Raw genomic sequence first — 23,908 nt, 5'->3', positions numbered from 1 at the left:
TATTTCCAAGTGTCTTGAAGGCAGAACCATGTTGGTGAGAGGGACCTGGACACCTAAGAGTTCTTTTGGGGGATACATGTGATAATTTAATACATTTATACAATTTGTAAAGATCAAATCACTATACTTAGGATATCCATTGCCTTAAATATTTGTCTTTTCTTCACACTAGAACCAGTACAATTCTAGCTGATTTTTAAATATACAATAGATTATTGTAAACTATTGTCACCCTACTGATCTAACACTAGGTCTTATTTCTTCTATCAAACCATATATTTATACCCATTTCTTATAAAGCTGCTTGACATTGTAGTTTATGAGACATCTGCACTTATAAATCTGCTTTTTTGTTAAGCAATATTATAATATTCTACATATTTTTAGAATAAATAATACAATATTTATTCTCAAGTGCTTAGAAGAAAATGTTTTTAACATCTTGAATTAGTTTAGTGACTTCTTCAAGGCCAGTGGTTTTTGTCTTGAGATTCAGTTTTTATTTGCAAAAGAGTGATATCAAATTATACATTTAAACCTGATGAAAGTAACTTTTCCTCCCAGAATGTCCTGGGTAATAGATTTACTGCCAAATTGTCTCCCTGTAATTAGTAATGGCATTAGCAGAAGTAACCTACATGAGTGAGGTAAACAACATGAGATCAAGACTAGCAATAATCCTTCTGCTTTGAGTTTAGGTTATGACACATTTTCGAGACAGCAACAGAAATTACATAAGTTTATTGTTTATTTTTCCTACAGATTCTCTATGGGACACATCTTGCATGTATCAAATCTTCCTCAAATTTTAATTAAGACCTCTATCACCTATAGTCATTAACTAAGCTCACTTACAGAGTTGAAGGAGAAGCATGGATTTTGATACTTAGGGATTCCTGGAGAAGATGTGATCTCTGTTCTCATGGGGAAATTAGGACATGCTGTCCACTTCGAGACACATTTCTAGACCTCAAAGTGGCACCATGGTGCTAGGGTTGAAGTAAGTTAACCTTTCTGAGTCTCACTTCTCTCAAATGAGAAAACTGCTATGAAGTAGGCATTATTATCATTTTGACATCTCCTGCCAAACTTTTCCTTGTAAAAATGTTTTCTTCCAGCTGGGTGTGGTGGCTCACGCCTGTAACCCCAGCACTTTGGGAGGCTGAGGTGGATGGATCACCTGAGGTCAGGAGTTTGAGACCAGCCTGGCCAACATGATGAAATCCCATCTCTACTAAAAATACAAAAATTAGCTGAGCGTGGTGGCAGGCGCCTATAGTCCCAGCTACTTGGGAGACTGAGACAAAAGAATCGCTTGAACCCAGGAGGCAGAGGTTGCAGTGAGCCGAGATTGCTGCCATGCACTCCAGCCTGGCCAACAAAGAGCAAAACTCTGTTTCAAGAAAAGAAAAAAAGTTTTCTTCCTTTTACATACAACATTCTGTTGTGATGACTCTGTTTCCTCTAGTAACAGTGGCTGGTGCCAGGTCAAAAAATCCCCTAACCTACACCAGTAAAACTGGTTTGTTTGATCCAAGTTCAAACCTTCACTTGGTTTCTGATTGTGTGTTTTTGGTTTAATTGCTCTGGAATTGAGAGGACATGATAGTGAGCTCATTCTGTCACCTTAGTTGTTTGGGGTGTCTCAGGAAAGTGAATATTGGAAGATATAATAATACAAATAAAAGCTACTGCATATTGAGTGCTTACTATGTCTTAATCACTTTATACATCTTCTTCCATTTTATCACCATAACAACACATTGAGCCTATTATCATTATTATTTCCTGACAGTGGTTACAGTGTCTGTTGAATAAAGGAATGAATCAACATTCAAGAGATTAAATAACTTTCCCAAGGTCCCACAGATCTTAAATGGCATTCTGTTGAACCCTAAGTCTGTACTGTTTAAGTGTTATATGCATAGTCTGTTTTAAGGAAGATTTTGAGGAATGACAGTCTCCCAAGCACTTATACACTTGGCACCATGACATTTTACATTTCTTGTTACTTTGATCTTTATATGGCTTCTCATTTATTAATTATTCAAATGTTTTTCATATATATATATATATATATTCATTGAGCACCTACTGTGTGTTCGGTGTATTTTAGGCACTAGGCACACTCTAGTGAAAAAGATAAACAAGGGAATCCTTTTACTGTTAATTTTTCAGGACATTTTGCCATTTAAACTGTGCCCCCTAGGTTCCGAGGAATATATGGCAAATCCATATATATTCAATACCATTTATGTCTCTCAATTTTCTGTGCGTACTGGACATTCAAACATTTGTTGAACAATATGATGATGTTATAGAAAAAAAACACTAGGTTGGGAGCTAAGGTCTGGCTCTTGCATTTACTACCCCCCTTACTTTACCCAAGTCACTCAGTTATATGAACCTCAATTTCCACTTCTTGAAATAGGAACAATAAATCCTCCCTCACTAACTCATGGAATCTTATTATGAAGCTCAATGAGCTGATGAAGCATAAGTGATGTTTAAGGTTTCAGATTCTGCAAATTTCTACTATTCCTGTTATTGTCATTCTTAACAGACTGGATAAGCACTAGAAAGTTATTTTCAACTCGGAAGGGAAGGCAGTTGCAGAAAATAGAAAGTAAGGCTAAGAAATTAAAGTTAACATGTTGGCTTTGGACTTCCTATCATTCTAGTTACTGTCTTTTGAGCTCCCTTTAACTTTTAAAAATATTTTCAATATGTTATACTAACAGCAACTGGCACTAAAGGTTTAAAATACTAGAACGAGGGACAAAAATTATCTGGGCGCTGTGGCACGTGCCTGTAATCCCAGCTACTTTTGGAGACTGAGGCAGAAGAATTGCTTCAGCCCGGGAGGCGGAGGTTGCAGTGAGCTGAGATTGCACCACTGCACTCTAGCCTGGGCGACAGAGTGAGACTCTATCTCAAAGAAAAATAAAATAAAATAAAAACTAGAATGTGCCTGAAAAAAAATTATAGTGTTGAGACTTCTCAGTTATAGGGGTTAGAAAGACCACAGTTTAAGGCTTTATCTCTTGTCTTTATGCTCACTCAAAATACAAATACTGAGGAATATAAGAAAGAAGTAACTGGGAGAATATAGCTAAGTGGCTCAGTATTTTAGCTAGTGTTTAGTGCATAAATGGAGAGATAAAAATAAAGGCCCCTGGCCGGGGGTGGTGGCTCACGCTTATAATTCTAGCACTTTGGGAGGCTGAGGTGGGTTTATCACCTGAGGTCACAAATTCGAGACCAGCCTGGCCATCATGGAGAAACCCCATCTCTGCTAAAAATACAAAAATTAGCTGGGCATGGTGGCAGGTGCCTGTAATCCCTGCTCCTTGGGAGGCTGAGACAGGAGAATCCCTTGAACCCAGGAGGCAGAGGCTGCAGTGAGCCAAGATCGTGCCACTGCACTCCAGCCTGGGCCACATAGTGAGACTCTGTCTCAAAATAAATACATAAATTAAATAAATAAATAATAAAAAGCTCCTAGGTCTTCGTGAGTTTTCTTCTTGGAGAAGTTTCAAATCACTTATATTTGCTGCATGTACTGATTATTGTTCATGACAATTCCCTCAGATAATGGAAAGGTATAGTGATAGCAGCAAAGACAGGAGAAGGTAGAGTTTTAAGAATATTTTCTGGTCAGGCACGGTGGCTGACACTTGTAATCCCAGCACTTTGGGAGTCCGAGGTGGGCAGATCACGAGGTCAGGAGTTCAAGATCAACCTGGCCAACACAGTGAAACCTGGTCTCTACTAAAAATACAAAAATTAGCTTGGTGTGGTGGCGGGCGCCTGTATTCCTAGCTACTCGAGAGGCTGAGGCAGGAGAATCACTTGAACCTGGGAGGTGGAGGTTGCAGTGAGCCGAGATTGCACCAATGAACTCCAGCCTGGGCGACAGAGCTAGACTCCGTCTCAAAAATATATATATATATATGTTTTTCTCAGTGTCATTATTTTAGAAACAAAGTTCCAGTCTGGTAACTTCTCTTAATGTTGCTGTTAATATTTACCAATCTGCATAGTCTTCCTCTTCTACTTCCAAACTTTGAAGTAGGAACATTTTCTAGTGAATGTTTCCCATTTTAACAGAAATGCAATGGCCATCATGGTGCATTGACAAAGTAGGGAAAATAATGCACAAAGATTGTGAGGAAAAGAGGATCAGAGAGACCACATCAGTAATGATAATTTATTACACCAAAGTTTGACAACAAAGTTACAACATGGAAGAGTGGAAATTACAGGTGACTGGTGTCTACAGGAGTATAGAAGTTTGCTTTAGTACATCATCTTGTTGGTACTGTGTTATATAGTGTTTGCACTACTGTCTCTTAAGTTTCCTTGTTTGCTCCTTCTGTTTGTCCTATGATGTGATTAAGGCAGTGAATTGTTTTGTTTATACCCATCCGATTTATTTCTCTATTCTTTTGCTATAAGAATCCTTTTTGGCAGGGATATATCTTCTCCCCAGTCATAAGGGAATGCAAGGCATTGTGATAGAATGTTTAACAAGAACAACATGATTTTTCAATGGAACAGAATAAATGAACACATGAATAGTGATATTTAGAGAAGAATATAAGTGATCTTGAAGACATTATTTGCATCCCTGGATGTAGTTGTGCCTGAGGTCTCTTCCACTTTTCTTTTTTAAGGTGACGTATTTCCCTTTTGCCACGGTTAGTTTAAATTAGGTTTCTGTTCCTTGCAACTAAATGAATCATGAATAAACAACCCCCAGTTGTACAGAAGAGGAAACAGAATCAGAGATTGTGTGCTTCTTAAAACCATATACCTAATGCACGGTTAAGGCCCTGATCCAGGCTTCTTGACCCAAAGCCTATGTTTTCTTCTTACACAACTGTTCTTTAGTTCTAGCTCTACCATGAAATAACTGTAGAATTTTGAACAAATTGAATGCTGTGCTAAGCCTCCGTTTTCTTCATTTGTAAAATGAGGTCGCTGGATTAATGATCTCTACTGTCATCACCAGCTCTAGTTTTCTCTCATTTTCTTTTCTTTTCTTTTTTCTTTTTTTGAGACGGAGTCTCTCTCTGTCGCCCAGGCTGGACTGCAGTGGCGCGATCTCGGCTCACTGCAACCTCCGCCTCCCAGGTTCAAGCAATTCTCAGCCTCAGCCTCCCGAGTAGCTGGGATTACAGGCACTCACCACCATGCCTGGTTAATTTTTGTGTTTTTAGTAGAGATGGAAACCCCATCTTGGCCAGGCTGGTCTTGAACTCTTGGCCTCATTATCCACCCACCTCGGCCTCCCATAGTGCTGGGATTATAGGCGTGAGCCACTGAGCCCGGCCTTCTCTCATTTTCAGTTTAAATATTTATTTTATTTTATTTATTTATTTTTTGATTCAGGGTCTCTCTCTGTCCCCTAGGCGGGAGTGCAATGGCATGATCTTCAGTTCACTGCAACCTCTGCCTCCCAGGTTCAAGCAATTCTCCTGCCTCAGCCTCCAGAGTAGCTGGGATTACAAGCGCCTGTCACCATGCCCAGCACATTTTTGTATTTTTAGTAGAGTCAGGGTTTCACCATATTTGCCAGGCTGGTCTCTTGGCCAGGCTGGTCTCAAACTCCTAACCTTGTGATCAGCCTGCCTTGGCCTCCCAACGTTCTGGAATTACAGGTGTGAGCCACCACGTCCGGCCTGCTTTAAATTTTTTTTTTTTTTAATTAAACAAGTAAAACATGGAAAGTTCTTGTTTTAAAAGTTTCAAGCATTACATATTAAGCTAAAGTACTTTTTTTGACTGTTGAGGAAACCCTCTTCCCTCCCCAACAGTGTTGTGTGTATCCTTTAGGAGTTTTTCTATGCATTTACATAAATACAGGTATTTCTATAGAAATATTTAGTTTGCACTGTCTTTACTTGTATTTTAAACCAAAACTATCACATAATGCACACATTGTTGTGCAGCTTATTTTTATCATTTAACTCTAAGTCTTGCAGATCTTCCAAATCAGTGCAAATATTAAGTTGGTACAAAAGTGAGCTAGTCTATGGTGTTAGTCCGCTACATTTTGTTTACTTATTGATAGATATCTGGATAGTTTGAGGTTGTTCATTATAACAGACAAGGCAAATATGGGAAGCCCTGTCCATAATTGCTTTGTGTGAGTCTTCCAAGACAGAAACCAAGGAATATCAATTTATATTTCCACATTCAATTCATGACGGTTTCTCTTTCTTCATATCTTCTTCAGCTTTTTTTTTTTTTTTTTTTTTTTTTTTTTTTTTTGGTGATGGGAATCTTGCTTTGTCACCCAGGCTAGAGTGCAAAGGCATGACCTCGGCTCACTGAAACCTCCACCTCCCGGGTTCAAGTGATTCTCCTGCCTCAGTCTCGTGAGTAGCTGGGATTACAGGCATCCACCACTATGCTCAGCTAATTTTTGTATTTTCAGTAGAGACGGGGTTTCAATATGTTGGCCAGGCTGGTCTCGAACTCCTGACCTCAGGTGATCCACCCACCTCGGCCTCCCAAAGTGCTGGGAGTACAGGAGTGAGCCACCACGCCCAGCCTCTTTTTTTTTTTTTGAGATGGAGTCTCGCTCTTGTTGCCCAGGCTGGAGTGCAATGGTACCATCTTGACTCACCACAACTTCCACCTCCGGGGTTCAAGTGATTCTCCTGCTTCAGCCCCCCGAATAGCTGGGATTACAGGCATGAGCCACCACACCCGGCTAATTTTGTATTTTTAGTAGACATGAGGTTTCTCCATGTTGGTCAGGCTGGTCTCAAACTCCTGGCCTCAGGTGATCTGCCCACCTCAGCCTCTCAAAGTGCTGGGACTACAGGCGTGAGCCACCGCACCCGGCCAAAATATAATGTGCATTTCTCTGCTCCTTGGAGGAGGTTGGGCAGCTTTGCCTACATGTATGATCTTTTTCTTCCCCCTGTGGATTGCCGTATTCTGCAGTCTTAAGTATTTGGCTCTATGGTTAATCTGGTTAGCCATCGTCACAGTGTTACATTGTAAACTGCTAATAGTTGTATGATAATGTCAAGCTTCTTCCCCCAGACAAATTTTAGGGTCAATGTTATTAGACTGGCTTGACCACCAAAGCGTGCTTGGAGAACTGTTATGGAATTATAGGAACTCATGTCTGAAAAGAACAGAATTTTAGCTGTCATTTAGTCCTACCCAACCATCTGATGTGTAAACCCTGTCTTCAAAATCTTAGCCAAACATTCAACTAATGCTTCAACTGTCTGCCTCCTGAGACAGCCCACTCCATCTGTGGATAATTCTGTTGATTATAACAGTCTTACTTGTATTAAACCAGATCTTGTTTCCTTGTAGTTTCTACCCTCTGTCTCAAGCCTCAGAGAACAAATCTGCCTCCCCTTCCACGTAACAGCCTTTCTGATATATAGTGACAGTTTCTATAATAATCGAAGTCATCTTTTCTTCATGTTAAACATGCTGGTTCCCATAAGTTATCCTTATATGAGGAGATTCTGAGGGTCTTTTTGGTCACTTTGTGATCACATTCTGTTGAATACTTATTAGTTTATCCCTTTTTAAACAATGCATCACTGAGTTCAGTGTCTTAGAGTAAGCTGAATAATAATAATAATAATAATAATAATAATGGAAGCTAGCCTTTATTGAGTGTCAAGTACTGTGCCAAGCAGTGTACATTTATTAATTAATTTAATCCTTACAACATGACTAGGAGTGAGGCATTTGAATCCCCATTTGGACAATGAGGAAACTGAGGCACATGGAAATTAAGTAATTTACCTGTGACTGCACTGAGTGGAGTGGAACTAGGATTTCGCCTATTACGTTATCATATTTCAGTGTATATGTGCCTAAGATTACATGATTTTTTAACTGCTAACTGATTTATATTAACTATCAACTCAAACCCCTAAGTCTTATTTGAATGTATTACTGGTAAGCCACCACTTCCCATCTTGTACATTTGAGTTCTGAAGCCAAGTCCAGGACCTGAAAAACTGCACTTGACCTCACGGAGTCTATTATAATTTGTAGCCCACAGGGCTTTTCAAGACATCTTGCTCATCCTACTTCTCTTCCCTGATATAGTTAGCTGGCTCTCTTCTGGTAGTGCTTGACTTCACACTTGGCGCTGTCATCTACAAACTATATACTACATGTTTTCAGCTTAGCTATACGTGGATGAGTTGCTTAATTTATTTTACTTTCTTTTTGTGTTTGCGTGCAGAAAGTAGCTTCCCCGAATAAAGAGCAGTAAGTATTTTCCCACAGTTGTATGGTGGTTATCTACTCAATTGTCCCTTCCTGCTGGAAGGATCAAAAACATTTACCAATTTGTTATATGCTTCATGTAACAGGTGTTTGTGTTCCTTTCGATTTTTTCCATCAGAGATATGCTTGAAAATGATACTGTGCACAGGACTTGTCAACTTAGTTTCTGCCTTTCTAGTTAAGAAAAATGTATGTTTTCGTTTATTAACTATAAAATAAAATGCTCCGTCTTCTCTTCCTAGGCTTAAATGGAATAATTAGTTAAAAAATCAGGAAACTATCTTATACACATTTCCATGATATTTTTCTACTTTGAATCTGAAAGTAAACTGAGAGGTATAGTGAAAAGATCAAGGGATGGGGATTGGTGAGTTCATGGGCAGGAGACCTGGTTTCCACTATTAGTTTTCTCATTATCTGGCAGTATGAATTGCCAGAAGTTTTTTCTCTTCTCCAGGCTGTAAAATCTATAAAATGAGGGGACTGGAATAAGATGAGGTAAGACACTTCATTACTTAAAAATTACCTTGAATTCAATATAAATGTTATATAACTTGTTCTCTTCCAAAATATTAAAATGCCTTTGTGTGGGTGGTTTGTAAATCTCTCCCCAAGCTTTATTTAAAAAATATTTCTAGATATTTGTCTAGAAGAAACATTGCCTATTAAAACTTAGAGGACAAAACATTCTGAGCATTACTTAGTGCTGGGTCATATAAAAACAGCAATAACATTTGGTTCATTTTAGATTTTTTTTTTGAGGCAGAGTCTCCTCTTATCACCCAGGCTGGAGTGCAATGGCGCGATTTTGCTCACTGCAACCTCCACTCCCCGGGTTCAAGCAATTATCCTGCCTCAGCCTCTTGAGAAGCTGGAATTACAGGCACACACAACCATACTAGGCTAATTTTTTGTATCTTTAGTAGAGACGGGGTTTCACCATGTTGGCCAGGCTGGTCTCAAACTCCTGACCTCGTGATCCACCCGCCTCAGTCGTATTGGGATTACAGGCATGAGCCACCGTGCCTGGCCTTTAGATTTGTTTTATAGCCTAAGTTCTTATATGGATGGCTATAGGCAAATCAGAGAGGCACTTTCACATTTTTGGCATTTAAAGGGGAGTCAGAGGCCCCCAACCCTGTGCTTCTACCCCATAATGTATCCTCTGAAGGATGAGCCCCCAGGAATGCTGGGAGCATCTCAAAATTCATTCACACACCTGCACAATCAGCCACCAATTTATTAAAAAACAAGTTTTCTGTGAAAATGCTCATTTGCTTTCTGTGTCTGAAAGAAAAAAAAAATCACATGAAAAACATCTGGGAAATATCTTCAAACTTATTTGCAAATATATTTGTGGAGATTTTTTAAAGGCAGGCTGAATTGTTTCCTTTTTTAAAGGCAACGTAGATTTAAAAATAATTTTGTCATAGCTTACTGGTATAAATGAAGATATCAGTGAAGATAACATTTATTTATATGCATTTTTAAATGCTATTTTCCTGCTTGTTTTCGCCTTGTGTTTTATTATTTATTTATAGTTTCAATAGGTTTTAGTGAGGGGAAAATTTAATGGTTTTGCTTTTTTTCTTTGCACTAAGTCTATGGGTACATTTTAAAAAAAAAAAATAACTTCAAAATAAAAAAATTAGAGAACTTTAAAATATATATATGGGTTTTTGTGTTTTGTTTTCCTCTAATTTTCCTCAATAATTTGTTTGTCAAATAATATAACTGGATGGGCACAGTACTCATGCCTGTAATCCCAGCACTTTTGGAGGCCAAAGCGGTCAGAGTGCTTGAGCTCAGGGGTTCGAGGCCAGCCTGGGCAACATGGTGACAGCCCATCTCTACCAAAAATGCTAAAATTTGCTGGGCATGATGGTGCACATCTGTATGTAGTTCTAGCTACTCAGGAGGTTGAGGTGGGAGGATCGCTTGAACCTGGAAGGTAGAGGTGGCAGTGAGCCCAGATCATGCCACTGCACTCCAGCCTGGGTGACAGTGAGACCCTATCTTTAAAAAAAAAAAAAAAATACAATCAATGCCAGCAATGTACATCATAGCAGAAGTGAAATAATTTGTATTTATTTGTCCCCATGATTTCCGGAAAAAAAACTTTTTTAGGAGATAATGAAATGATACAACTTAACAATACTTAACATAGTTAATCTCAGTAGTTAACATAAGTATCCTTTGTTTTGTTTTGTTTTGAGAAGTCTCCCACGGTTTCCTGGGCTGGAGTGCAATGCCGCGATGTCAGATCACTGCAACCTCTGCCTCCTGAGTTGAAGTGATTCTTCTGCCTCAGCCTCACGAGTAGCTGGGATTACAGGTGTCTGCCACCACGTCCAGATAATGTTTTGTATTTTTTAGTAGAGACGGGGTTTCACTATGTTGGTCAGGTTGGTCTCAAACTCCTGACCTCATGATCTACCCACCTCAGCCTCCCAAAGTGCTGGGATTACAGGCGTGAGCCACCGTGTCTGGCCTAACATAAGTATCTTAACTCTATTTTCCTCAGAATATTAATTACTTTATTAAGAACTGGAGAAAAAGAAACTACAGCTAAAATTGAACATAAACTTAGTTGAAATATATACATATAGATTATATATATATACACACACGATATACATACATATTACATAGGAATAGATTAATGTGAAGTTAAATAAACAGATTTTACCTATTCAACTACCCAGTAGATTGGGAACTCAGAAGAAAACTGATGGGGAAAGGGTAGAACCTAGGCCTATCAAAGAGTAAATTAAGGCACTAATACCAATAATTATATACAATAATTGTGATACACATGGAACATATCTAATTACATCACTTCCCCTCTCACCATCTCTCCTTAAGACAAATATTCACATTCTCTTCTAGTCATAAGATACTGGATTAATTTGTAATCTTCAAACTCTTCTTTGGTATATCCTTATCTATGACTTCCAAGCTTCCAAGTTTCTCCTTTTCTCTAGTTGGCTGCAATAGCTCTGTGCTCAGATTCACTTGGCACTGCTTGCCTGAAGATCTTTTTGCCTTAAGAGCTAATATTTTATTTAGTTTCACTTTTAGTATAAGTTAGTCCACAATCACACAATCATTCAACAAGTGTTTCATGAGAGATTCCCATTTGTGAAGTACTCTTCTAGGCACCGGGTGATTCAGCAGTGAATAAAACGAACCAAATGTTTCTGCCATCATATAGCTTCCAAATCAGAAGCAAACAAATATTTAATTTCAAATTGTTCTGTGAATAAAAAAGAGTAGAGAGTTGGCAGAAGGAATGGGTGTGAACAATGCTTCTACACAGAGATGACATTTGAATGGTATAAGGAATTAGGTAAGTAAATATCTGGAGGAAGAGTGTTCTGGGCAGAGGAGATAGCCAAGTTCAACAGCCTTGTTGTATGCAGCAGCTTGAAACGTTCAACGAAAAGCCATAGAAGACCAGTGTTCTGTTCTTCTGCCAGGTAAGGATACAGCATTCTTCCCCTCTGGAAGATGCAGTTACAGGGTGCCATCTTAGAAATAGAGAGCAGCACTCACCAGATACCAAACCTGCTTGTGCGTTGATATTGAACTTCCTGGCCTCCTGAACTGTAAATTACTCAGTCTAAGGTACTTCATAGCAGCACAAACTAAGACAGAAATTGGTATTGACAAGTGAGTGTGCTGCTCTAACAAATAACCTAAAAATGTGCATGTGGCTTTGGAACTGGGTAGAGGTTGGAAGAGTTTTAAGGTGCAGGCTAGAAAAAGCTTAGATTGCCATGGACAGAATGTTAAGGGCAATTCTGGTGAGAGTTTAGAAGAGGAGAGCTGTAGAGAAAGGCTCAGTCTTAGAGATTACCTAAGTGGTCATGAACAGAATGTTCATCAAAATATGGACAGTAAAGGCCGTCCTGATGAGGTCTCAGATGGAAATGAAGAATATCTTACTGGAAACTAGAGAAGAAGCCATCCTTGTTACAAAGTGGCAAAGTACTTGGCTGAATTGTATCCATGTTCTGCTTTGTGGAAGGCGGGATTTAAGAGTGATGAACTAGAATATTTGGTGAAAGAAATATCTTAGCAAATTGTTCAGGGTGCTCTATGGCGTGGCCCAGCTGCTTATAGTAAAATGCAATAAAAGAGAAACACATTAAAGATAGAATTTATAATCAAAAGGGAAGAATGTGAAGATTTGGAAAATTGTCAACATCACCTAGTAAAGAAAAAAAACCTGTGTTTAGGAGAGAAAACCAAGGGTGTGGCCAAGTGACCATTTGATGAGATTAGTATAGATAGGAAGAAGCCAGGTTCCTTTTATCAGAACAATGGAGGAATGACCCTGAAGGCAATTCAGAGATCTTCTAAGCTACCACTCTCATCAAAGGCACAGAGAGCTAGGTCCTTGAGGGCAGAATGGTTTCAAGGGAGGGTCCCAGGAAGCCTGAAGATCCTCAGGGTTTGCTGCCTAAGGCCACCTCAAGTCTCTGCTTCCCCCATTCCAATGTAGTGCTCCACAGCAGTCTCAGCTGTGGCTCAAGTGGGCCTAGTTGCAGCAAGGGCAGCTTCTCTGGAAGGTACAGGCTATAAACCTTGACAGCATTCATGTGGTGCTAACTTTGCAGTCACGCAGAGTGAATGAGCTGTGGAGGCATGGATACCTCCCAAATTTCAATGAATGCCTTGGAGAAAGTTGGGGTCCAATCAGAGAACTACTGCAGGAACAGGGCCACTGAAGAATGCTTGCATTAGTCTGTTTTCATATTGCTATAAAGAACTGCCTGAGATTGGGTAATTTATAAAGGAAATAGGTTTAATTGACTCATAGTTCAGCATGGATGGGGATGTCTCAGGAAACTTACAATCATGGAGGAAGGCAAAGCGGAAGCAAGGCACCTTCTCACAAGGCAGCAGGAAGAAGAAGTGCTGAGTGAAGGGGTAAGAGCCCTGTATTAGTCCATTCTCACACTGCTAATAAAGACATACCTGAGACTGGGTAATTTATAAAGGAAAGAGGTTTAATTGACTCACAGTTCTACAGGGCTGGGGAGGCCTCAGGAAACTTACAATCATGATGGAAGGAGAAGCAAACACATCCTTTTTCACATGGCAGCAGGAAGGAGAAGTCTTAAGCAAGGGGGGAAAAGCCCCTTATAAAACCAAGAGATCTCGTGGGAACTCACTCACTATCACAAGAACAATATGGAGGTAACCACTCCCATGATTAAATTACTTTCCACTGGGTCCCTCCTATGACACATGAAGATAATGGGAACTACAATTAAATATGAGATTTGGGTGGGGACACAACCAAACCACATCAAGCCGCCTATAAAACCATCAGATCTCGTGATAACTCACTCATTACCAAATACCCCCATGATTCAATTACTTCTACCTGGTCCCACCCTTGACATGTGGGGATTATGGTGATTACAATCCAAGATGAGATTTAGGTGGGGACATGAACCTAACCACATCAGTGCCCCCACTAGGGCAATGCCCAGTTGAGCCATGGGGTCAGGGCTACCACAGCGGATCTCCACTGGGGAAATGCCCAGTGGAGCTAAGGGGTCATGGATACTGCAGAGAGCCCCCACTAGGGCAGTGTTTACTGGGGTTATTGGGGGAAGGCCACCTCCAAGACCCCAGTCCTACACAGCCACCAGCCTGCAATGCCAGCCTCAGAGAGCTCCAGGTACATGAAATCAAACCCTAAGAGCTGTGGCATGGCCTGTACCCAACAAATCCAAAGGGGCAAAGTTTTTGGAGCCTTGGGGACTCAACCTTCACTCATGAGTGTCTGGAAAGTGGGACATGGAGTCAAATAATATTATTTTCAGGCCTTAAGATTTAATGTTGTTTGTCCTGTTTTGTCTTGAACCCAAAAGCAATCTATTACCCCTTTCCTCTTGCCTAGTTTTATATTTTGGAATGGGAATGCCTATCCCATGACTGTCTCGCCATGGTATTTTGGAGGCATATAACTGGTTTGATTTCACAGGCTCACAGTTGGAGGCAAATTTGACTCCAGATGAATCATACCTTGAGTATCACCCATATCTGATTTAGATAATATTTGCACGTTCAAGATGAGACTTTGGATATAAACTTAAAGGTTATGCTGGAGTGAGTTAATACTTTTGGGATGGAATTAGTGTATTTTGTATGTGAGGAGAACATGAATTTTGGGCCATCAGTGGTGGGATGCTATGGTTTGAATGCGTCCCTTCCAAAATTCACATGTTGAAACTTCATCCCCATGGTGGTGGTATTAAAAGGTGAGGCCTTTTGGAAAGGGATTAAGTCATGAGGGCAGATAATTATAAAAGGGCAGGAAGGAACTAACTTAAGCCCTTTTTGCTTTTCTTCCACATGTGAATACAGCATTTCTCCCCTTTGGAGAAGCAGCAACAAGGTAATATCTTAGACAAAGTGTGCAACCCTCACTAGACACCAAACCTGCTGGTATCTTGATCTTGGACTTCCCAGCCTCTGGAGTTATAAAAAGTTAATTTTTTTTCTTTATAAACTACTCAGTCTAAATTATTTTGTATAGCAGCACAAATAGACTAAGATAGTTAATGACTTTTTTCTTTTATATTTTGGACTTCTTATGTTGTATTTAAGAAACTTATGCCAAATCCAGGTTCATAAAGATGTTGTCCCACATTTTCTTCTAGAAATTTTATAGTTTTAGATGTTATATCTAAATCTAAGTTCCATCTTTAGTAAATTTTTATATGTGTTGTAAGGTATGGATTGAAGTTTATTATAATTGTTATTTTACATATGAATATCTAATTTTTATAGCACAATTTGTTGAAATGACTATCCTTTTCCACCAAATTTTACGTAGACCTTTGTCAAAAATCAACAGACCATTTTTGTGTGGGTCAATTTCTGGACTCAGTATTCTATTCCATTGATATACATGTCTGTCTTGAAAACCATTTTTTAAAAACAAGTCTATAAATCAGCTAATGTTAGTTCTTCAATTCTGTTTTTACTTTTAAATTTTTAATGGATATTCCAGTTCCTTTGTATTTCCACCTACATTTTAAAATTGGCTTGTCTATTTTCTTAAGCCTGCTAGATTTCTGATTGAGATTACATTGATTCTATTAATAATTTGGGGGAAGATTTGAAATTATAACAATATTCAGCCTCAAACCCTCAATAAGCCCCTTTTGAACCCAAAAGGCACCTATTACCCCTTTCCACTATTCATATGCTATATGAATATATGATATTTCCCCTATCATATTATACATGATAATATGCTTCACTTTATTTAGGTTTTCTTTCATTTCTCTTTACAATACTTTGTTGTTTCTGCTCTACAGGTCTTGCATTTTTTGGTCAAATTTATTATTAAGTATTTCATATTTTTGTTTGTTAGTGGCATTGTTTTAAAATTTTAATTTCTAATTTTTATTGCTAGCATATAGAGATATCATTTTTTATACTGATCTTAGATTCCACAACCTTGATAAATTCACTTATTAGTTCTAGAAGATTTTTTGTAGATTGTAACATTTTTTAAAATTTAGATGATATTGTTGTCTATTAATAAGCAGTGTTACGTTTTTCATTCTAGAAAGATTTTATGTCTTTTTCTTCCATTATTACATTGGCTAGAACCTCTAATACAACATTGAAGACAAGTAGTCAGCACTAATATCTTTGTTTTTTCCTTATCTTGGGAAAGCATTCAACCTTTTATCGTTGAGTATGGTGTTGAAGGTTTATTACAGATGCCTTTTATCAGATGGGAGATTTACCTTTCTAACGCTAATTTGCTAAGAGAGAGGTTTTATCAAGAATGGATGTTGGATTTTGTCAGGTGCTTTTTCTGTGTCTATGAAGATGATCATGTTTTCTTTTATAGTCTGTTAATTGTTTTTTTTTTTTTTTTTTGAGACGGAGTCTCGCTCTGTCACCCAGGCTGGAGTGCAGTGGCCGGATCTCAGCTCACTGCAAGCTCCGCCTCCCGGGTTCACGCCATTCTCCTGCCTCAGCCTCCCGAGTAGCTGGGACTACAGGCGCCTGCGACCTCGCCCGGCTAAGTTTTTGTATTTTTAGTAGAGACGAGGTTTCACTGTGTTAGCCAGGATGGTCTCGATCTCCTGACCTCGTGATCCGCCCATCTCGGCCTCCCAAAGTGCTGGGATTACAGGCTTGAGCCACAGCGCCCGGCCTATAGTCTGTTAATTGTTAATGATACCGATTATTTTTCTAAAGTTAATTCAACATTACATAAAACTCACTTGGTTATGGATATGTTATCCATTCTGTAAACTATTTGTTTTAGTAAAAATTGATTAGAAATTTTTGAATTTGTTCATGGGGGACATTAGTTTGTGATTTTCTTGTAATTTCTTTGTCTAGCTTTGGCATCAAGGTAATGTTGGTCTTGTATAATGAGTTAGAAAGCATTTTCTCCTTTTAATTTTCTAGAAGACTTTGTGTAGATTTGGCATTATTTCTTCTTTTGATAATTGTTAGAATTCTTACGCAAAGTCATCTGGCCGGAAATTTTCTTTGTGTGAAAGTTTTATTTAAAAATTTCATTTCTGTTTTTAGATACAGTATTCAGGTTATCTATTTATTTTTGTGTTAGCACTGGTAACTTGTCTTTTCAAGGTATTTGTCGTTCATTTCAGTTGTTGCGTTTATTTGCATAAAGGTTTTTATGACATTCAGTTGTTACCCACTTAATAGATGTAGAACTTTAGTGATGGCACCTCTATCATTCCTAATGTGTATATTTTTTCCAGATTGATCTGGCTAGAGGTTTATCAGTTATATTAATCATTTCAATGAACTACCTTTTCATTACGTTGATTCTCCTTAGTATATTTTTGTTTTCTATTTCATTCATTTTTGCTTCAATTTTATTTTCTTTATTCTGTGTATTTTGGATTTAATTTGCTCTTTTCTCTTATTTTCTTAACATAGAAGCTAAGGCCATTGTTATGAGACCACTCTTCTTAGTCTCACTCTGTTGCCCAGGCTGGAGTGCAGTGGCACGATCTCCACTCACTGCAACCTCTGCCTCCTAGGTTCAAGCGATTCTCTTGCCCCAGCCTCCAGAGTAGCTGGGATTACAGGCGTGCACCACCACGCCTGGCTAATTTTTTTTATTTTTAATGGAGATGGGGTTTCACCATGTTGGCCAGGCTGGTCTCGAAATGCTGACCTCAGGTGATCCACCCGCCTCGGCCTCCCAAAGTGATGGGATTACAGGTGTGAGCCACTACACCTGGCCGAGACCAATCTTTTATGATGTGGAAATTTTAGTGCTATAAATTCACCTCCAAATATTTTTAAATCTGAGTCCCACAGATTTTGGTAGGTTGTCTTTTCATTCTCATTTAGTTCAAAATATTTTCTAATTGTATCTTATTCTTTCCTTGATCCATATCCTCTCTAGAACTATGCTATTTAGTATTAAATTACTTAGGAATTTCCTATAAATTTTTTTCTGATATTAATTCCTAGTTCAATTCCATTGTGGTCAGAGAATGTACTTTGTATGGCTTCAATCATTTTACATTTATTCAGACTTGTTTAATGATCCTCTATCCGGCTTATCTTGGTAAATGTTCTGTGTGCACTTGAAAACACTGTATATTCTACTGTTGTTGTGTCATGTGTTTTACCAAAGTCAGCCAAGTCAAATTGTTTGATATTGTTTTTCAAGTCTGTATATTTTACTGATTTTTTTGTCTGCATCTTTTATCATTTATTAAAAGAAGAATGTTGGCATATTTGACTATAATTGTGAATTTGCCCATTTCTCCTTTAAGTTTTACTATTTTTTTCAATGTTGATTTTGAAGCACTGTTATTTTGGATGCCTAAATATTAAATATTTAAATTCTTATATTTCCTTGGTTAATTCTCCCTTTATCAGTTTACAATGTCCCTCATTTTGTGTGGGATATTCTTGCCTCTGAAATCTACCGTATCATATTACACAGGTATCGTAGCTTTGTTTTCAAATAATGTTTCCTCTTTGCATTTAATGTGGAAATTACTCTTGTAATGTTTTCAATGTTACTGGTAGCTTTAATTTGCTAAGGTGGCTATAATAAAATACCACAAACTAGGTGGCTTATACATCATGTATTTGCTCACAGCTCTGGAGGCTGTAAGTTTAGTATCAAGGTGTTGACAGGTCGGTTTCTTCTGAGGCCTCTCAGAATCTACCACGTCTCTTGCCTAGCTGGATTCAGTGATTTTCTGGCAGACACTGGCATTCTTTGGCTTTCAGAAGCATCATTCCAATCTCTGCCTTTGTTTTTATGTGACATTCTCCCTGGGTATGTGCCTCTATGTCCAAATTTCCCCTTTTTATTAAAAGGCCAGTAGTATTGGATTAAGTGTTGCCCTAATTACTTCATCTTAGCTCATTACGTCTGCAAGAACCTTGTATTAAAAAAATGTGACATTCTGCGGCACTGGGGGTTGAAACTTCAACATATTAATTTGGGGGAACAAAATTCAACCTGTAGTGCTGGTATTTTCTTCTGCAGTGTCAAATCTGCTATATATCCCATCCAGTTAATTTTTCATTTCAGACCTGTACTTTATATCCATAGAAGTGTGATTTTGGTATGTTTTATATCCTTCATATGTTTAATTAACATGTTCAACCTTTCCTCTTATTTATTGAACATATATAATATAGTTAGAATACCTGTAGCTTTTTTTTTTTTTTTATTTTTTGGTTTTTTTTTTTTTTTTTTTTTTTTTTTTGAGATGCAGTCTCGCTTCGTTGCCCAGGCTGGAGTGCAGTGGCACAATCTCGGCTCACTGCGACCTCCACCTTCTGGGTTCAAGCAATTCTCCTGCCTCAGCCTCCTGCGAAGCTGGGACTACAGGCACCTGCCACCACACCTGGCAAATTTTTTGTATTTTTAGTAGAGACAGGGTTTCACCGTGTTAGCCAGGATGGTCTTGATCTCCTGACCTCGTGATCTGCCTGCCTCGGCCTCCCAAAGTGCCGGGATTACAGGCATGAGCCACTGCACCCAGCCATCTGTAGCTGTTTTAATGTTCTTATCTACTTATTCTATAGGTGCCATTTTCTGGTCTCTTTCTATTGAATGGCTTTTCTGCTCTTACTTTCCTTCCTTCATGCGTGATTGGAAACTTTTTATGTGATGTCAGACAATGTGGATTTTACCTTTTCGATGGTGCTTTTCTTCTCCTAATATTATTTTCACACTTAAATCTGAGATGCTTTACATTTACTTGGAAAAAAAACATTGATTCTTTCAAGGCTCATTTTTAAACTTCATTAGACAGAACCAGACTAGCTATTAATCTAGGACTATTTTTTTTTCCACTACTGTAGTGATAACCTCTGAGGAACCTACCTAATGTCATGTGAAATAAGGTTTTTCACTCTGACTTATGGGAACGGGAAATGTTAGAGCTCTAAGAATTGTTTTTTCTGCTGTTTTTAGATAGTTGTTTCTCCAGCTTCAGTTAGCTTCCTTACATTCATGCACTGATTCATGCTCTACTAGAGCTGAGAAGGACCTTCAACAAATCTCTTCTGTTGTTTTATTTTTTGTGCAGCTTTCTTTTCTCTTGTATTCTTCCCTGAAAATGGTAGCGGTATTTCCGTTTCTGGACTCCTAGCTCTGTCTTCTCAGCTCAGGGAGGCCACTGGATTCCATTTGGGTTCTCCCTGTCTTTTTATTTTATTTATTTACTTATTTATTTATTTTGAGACACAGTCTTGCTCTGTCGCCCAGGCTGGAGTACAGTGGCACGATCTCAGCTCACTGCAACCTCGTCTCCCAGGTTCAAGCGATTCTCCTGCCTCAGCCTCCTTAGTAGCTGGGACTACAGGCGTGTGCCACTGCACCTGGCTAATTTTTGTATTTTTAGCGGGAACGGGGTTTCACCGTGTTAGCTAGGATTGTCTCGATCTCCTGACCTCGTGATCCCCCCACCTCGGCCTCCCAAAGTGCTATGGGATTACAGGCGTGAGACACCGCTGCCAGCCTGGGTTCTCCTTTTCTATGACGTAGCCTGAAATCTCCTTTCAGGCAGTAAGCCGGGACAATCACAAGGCTTCACTTTGTTTTCCCTCTGTAAGGAATTATTTTCTCGCACTACCTAATTTCTAACACTTAAAAAACATTCATATATATATCATGTTATATATATATAACATGTATATAACAAATATATATAACAATATATCATTATACACACACACACACACACACACACACACACACACAGTCCAGTGTTTTCAGTTGTTTCTACCAGGAAGATAACTCCATTACAAGTTACCCCATCTCAGCTAGACATTTCCTAAGATAATACATTATTGCCCCAGTGTGGTGGCTCGAACTCCTGACCTCAGGTGATCCTCCTGCCTCAGCCTCCCAAAGTGTTGGGATTGCAGGCATGAGCTGCTGCATTTGGCCTACATAAATATTTTGACATAAATGAGCTATTAAGCAGTTTTTGTAGATTAATTTTCTTGTCTAATCCTGTATCTCTGTTTTTCCTCAATATTTGCCATATATATCTATGTAAAGATTTTAATTGCCTGCATATAACTTCATAGTATGGATACATCATTTTTAAATTTAGGTATTTCTCTATTGATCTACAAATATTTTTCACCAATTTTTCTGTTTACCAAATAATGTTACGATGAACATTTGTGAATCGTATGTTTTTGTGCACATGTGTAGCATTTCTAAAATAAAAATTCTTAAAAATGTAATGCGCATTTTAGAGTTTGCTAGAGATTGCCAAAATATTCTGCAAGTACTTGTACTTTGTTCTCTTTTAATGGTGTTAGGATTTCCTATTCCCTCATCATTTTTTTGTTAATCCAGTGGAAGAAAATTGCTTCTTTGTTTTACTTTATATTTACTTTATGAATAGTAAAGTTGAATATCTTTAGTTATCTATTTGTAGTTATTAATCTGGGAATTGTTGCGATATTTTTCTATTGGGTTGTTTGATTTTTTATTTATAGAAAAAAATTGTATAATTATTTGTTTTTTATACATATCACAAGCATTTTCTCCTAATCTCTTCTTTATATTTTAACTTTATATAAGAAATAATTTGCCATATAAAAGTAGTGCTGGAAAACATGTCTTTTGAGAAAGAACATACCTTGTTCTATTTTTTTTCCACTTTTGAAAATTCCTTCTCATCCACCAGCTGCAGGGCAAGTCACTGAACTAAAATGTTTAACTGGTTTTGAGAAAGAGGAAAAACAGCTTCTGACATTCACAAGCTATGCCCAGTTGTTGCTAGGAGCAGGCTTGGCACTCACAGCTAGGCCTTGGTATTACTGTATCAGGGACATCAGCATTAAATGAGGCCACTCTCTGACCATGATGGATGAAGGCAAAAACAAGACCGCTCTGCAACCATGTTTGAACACAGACAGAACATGAACATTGTGCAAGTCATGAAAATGACCGGTTATCTCACTATTCTGACTCATATAAGTTACTGCTTTTTTTCTTTTACCAATTATAACTTTACCCTTGCTTTTAGACTGCCCTCACAATAGATAAGATGTATTCAGATACCTAATTATCACATTACCCCTACTTCCTGAGAGTATTCAATCCAGAGAAAAATTCTTCTTCCTCAGAATTTCCCCCAAATCACCTAATACAAATCCAAACACTAAAACAAGTCCTTTTATTATCTTCCTACTGAATGCCCCCATAATTGATAAAATAGTTCTCTATGGTGTACATTCTCTCTTACTGTAATGAGTAAAAAACCCAATTTGTTCAACTATAGTGTGTTCCTGATAGTCTTTAGCTAGAGGGCTTTCAAATAATCATATAAAAACATTGTGGTATAAAGTCCAACTGCTTTTTATTTTTATTTCATTTTTAAACATTTATTTATTTTAATTGATGAGTAAAAATTATATATATTTATTGTGTACATCATATTGTTTTGAAACACACGTATATTGCAGGATGGCTAAATCTAGCTAATTAACATATACATTACTTCACTTATTTATCTTTTTTGTGGTAAGAACATTTAAAATCTATTTTCTTAGCAATGTGCAAGAATATAATGTTTTTATTAACCACAGTCACCATGCTATCTGTAAAACAGATCTCTTAAACCAATCCTTCCTATCTAACTGAAATTTTGTATCCTTTGATCAACATCTTCCCGACCCTTATATTTTATGAGAATTAGTCATTTCCAGTCTGATGAAATCCATTACTGTTTTAAAGCCCCATTCTGTGTGGGTCACACACTAGTTTAAGTTTTGAGAGGTACTATGTATATTAGGATAAATCGTATCAGGGAATCAGTATAGGATCCCTGAAAGAACATTGAATTTGATATGAGAACTGGATTGACAACATTCTAGAAGGAGAATTTTGGGAAAATGTGTTAATCACTCTGAGTTTTTGCTTCCTTATTTGTAAATAGGGATAATAACTCTTATCTTAACAGTATTGTTTTAAGGATTTGGTGATGGAGCTTTTTGTAAACTAAGACATGTTCTGTAAATAGGAAAGATTTTCAAAATAATAATGGTAGAGCTTGGAGGGAACTGATTGAATGCACATCTCCTTTCATCACCCCTTATTTATTCATGGGAAACAGAAAGCACAGAGAAGGAGAATTCATTTACTTTAGACCGAGACTGAACGTCAGGTTTTTTGACTCCTAGTCTAGCATCCTCTATACTTCATGGAACCTCTTTTCTATTTTATTTCTTTTTGCTTCTTTGTAATAAAAAAAGATTCTAGTAAATGATTTTTTTGTACATTATACTATCTTCTGGGATTAACTCCTCAGAATCCTCCAAACAATTTGCAAAGTTAATGACTCCTGGGTATTTTTGAGATTATGGTAAAGCCAAGTTAAGCCACAAAAGTATATTAAAAAATAATTTCCAGACTTTTCATATCCAAATTATTCTTGTGGAGTTACCTCCCACCCTTGTTTATAGTATGTTGACCATCTTCTTTCTAACCAAGATTCAGGGTCTTATTTCATCATGATTTCACCTGTTGTGATTGGGTTCTGTGTACTTATGTTTGTTCTGCCCAGCAGTATAGGTTTAAATAAGAAAAAAAAAAATAATAATCTTGGAGCCCGAGGAAAGTATTCTCTTCACTGATGGCAGATTGCTATCTGTTTGCCTGTCAGCTCTTTGTTCTGGTTACTTATTCTTTCTAGAATGCTTGACTGCACAAATCACAAAATAGAGGGATAAAAAGATCTTTTGGAATCTGTATTTGCTATGTTGCAAGCTCAGTTACCATGCGGAACACAAAAGCCCAGAGTCTTAAGTATGAAACAGCATTTTCTTGCTTTGCTTTCTTCCTTACCATTTTAGCAATGTGTTTTTATCACTACTGAAGTGAAGTCTTTATTGAAGAAATTAATTGTGTGTGTGTGTGTGTGTGTGTGCACATGCCCCTGTGTATTGTGTATGAAGTGAGTGATGGGGGGGCACCAAAAGTGTTATAAGAAGCAACATTTTATGCCATAGGCAAAGACGGTACTTGAGGCATTGTAAATAATCAGGTATTTCTTGTGAGCCTTCTGAATATTGCTCAGGAATTGATTACTCAAGCATATCCATTACTCTT

This window comes from Papio anubis, chromosome X, assembly GCF_008728515.1.
Source record: "Papio anubis isolate 15944 chromosome X, Panubis1.0, whole genome shotgun sequence".
NCBI classification, from domain to species: Eukaryota; Metazoa; Chordata; class Mammalia; order Primates; family Cercopithecidae; genus Papio; species Papio anubis.
The sequence above is the reverse complement of the archived record's forward strand: the minus strand, read 5'-3'. Positions refer to the sequence as shown.